The 2,060-nt window shown below is 44.4% G+C and overlaps 1 pseudogene; it reads left to right on the plus strand.

Annotated features, from left to right (window-relative positions):
- The first annotated feature begins 226 nt into the window (after nucleotides 1–226).
- On the plus strand, nucleotides 227–1,796 carry LOC110885764 (annotated as a pseudogene).
- The last annotated feature ends 264 nt before the right edge of the window (nucleotides 1,797–2,060 follow it).

The following is a 2,060-nucleotide window of genomic DNA, read 5'->3' on the forward strand; positions in this document are numbered from 1 at the left end:
CAAAAACATATTTCCCGAACGCGTTGAAAACATCCTACTGGCACTCATCAACTACCCTCTCTGACTTCCTCAAAGAGACATCCTTTTAGTTTAATGATCATATAGAGTCAACCATGAAGACCTTGCTAATTTAAATAATATTGTTACAACCTGTATTATGTGTTAAAATAATGTAGGCGATTGCTATATAAAGGTTGTAATCAAACCACTTTAACACACAAATACAAGTCTTTGTTTTCTAAAGCAAGTGATCTTAATATGGGAAGCCTTAGGGTGTTGAGGCATTGGCCTCAACTTATGTACGCTTTTGTTTTATTAGCCACCATCGTTGTAGCCGATAAGCCTTATGGGTATAACTCTCCACAGTCTAAAGGGTGGAAATTGCCACCGCTGAAGCATACTTTGCCAAAGTCAAAATATGTTTACAAGTCTCCACCACCACCGGTAAAACACACATGGTCACATCTACCCTATCTTCACAAGTCTCCTCCACCATCTTATATTTACAAGTCTCCACCTCCTCTATACGTTTATAAGTCTCCACCCCCACCTTCGCCTTCCCCACCTCCTCCGTACGTCTACAAGTCTCCACCCCCACCGTCGCCTTCCCCACCTCCTCCGTACGTCTACAAGTCTCCACCACCACCGTCGCCATCCCCACCACCTCTATACGTTTACAAGTCTCCATCACCACCCTCACCTTCCCCACCGCCTCCATATGCTTACAACAAGTCTCCACCCCAACCGTCGCCTTCCCCACCTCCTCCATACATCTACAAGTCTCCACCACCACCGTCGCCTTCCCCACCACCTCCATACGTTTACAAGTCTCCACCACCACCATCACCATCCCCACCACCTCCATACGTATACAAATCTCCACCCCCACCCCCACCATCACCATCCCCACCACCTCCATACGTATACAAATCTCCACCCCCACCATCACCATCCCACCACCTCCATACGTTTACAAGTCTCCACCACCACCCTCACCTTCCCCACCGCCTCCATACGCTTACAAGTCTCCGCCTCCTCCATCACCATCTCCACCACCCCCTTATGTCTACAAGTCTCCACCTCCTCCGTCACCATCTCCACCCCCTCCATATGTGTATAAGTCTCCACCACCTCCATCACCATCTCCACCACCCCCGTATGTGTACAAGTCTCCACCTCTTCCGTCACCATCTCCACCCCCTCCATATGTGTATAAGTCTCCACCACCTCCATCGCCTTCCCCACCACCCCCGTATGTGTACAAATCTCCACCCTCACCATCACCTTCCCCACCACCTCCATACGTTTACAAATCTCCACCACCCCCTTATATTTACAAGTCTCCACCCCCTCCATCACCATCTCCACCAGCTCCATATATGTATAAATCTCCTCCCCCACCATCTCCATCCACACCACGTCCGTATGTGTACAAGTCTCCTCACATGCCATCTCCATCTCTTCCACACCATCCATATTACTACAAATCACCACCTCCACCATCAAAGTCACCCCTCCTCCAGCTTACTACTACAAGTCGCCACCACCACCAAGACATTATTAAAGCATTAAGGTATTCAAACAATAAGATTGAAGCACAGTTCAGTTGGCGTTACCATCAAAATGTTTGTATTCAATTCAACGTTTTTTTTTCTTCTGCCATTACTTCTTAATCAATTGTATTTTTGTGAGTTAACACAGTCTCAACATGTAATGACATTTATCAACTTTTGTATTTGTAATCTTTGTGTATTATTCTTTTTTATCTATCAATAAAAACAAATAATTGGTAATTATCACGTTTTCTCATTTTTGACATAATATTCTTATCCGTAGTCTTTCCTTCTGTTACCTAGATAACATAGGCAAATATATGTATCGGTAAAAGTAGAAATGGAATTAAAATAGTAATTCAATCCCCTCATGGATTTTCACTTTCCTTCACTAGTGTGAAGGAATTATAAACAATCCAATGGAATGTGAATTATCAACAATCCAATCGAATGTGGGAAGATTACTAAAAAACGTTACAATTTCTTCCTCTTCTTCAACCTCAAACT

The sequence above is a fragment of the Helianthus annuus genome, chromosome 7 (assembly GCF_002127325.2).
Source record: "Helianthus annuus cultivar XRQ/B chromosome 7, HanXRQr2.0-SUNRISE, whole genome shotgun sequence".
Lineage (NCBI taxonomy): Eukaryota > Viridiplantae > Streptophyta > Magnoliopsida > Asterales > Asteraceae > Helianthus > Helianthus annuus.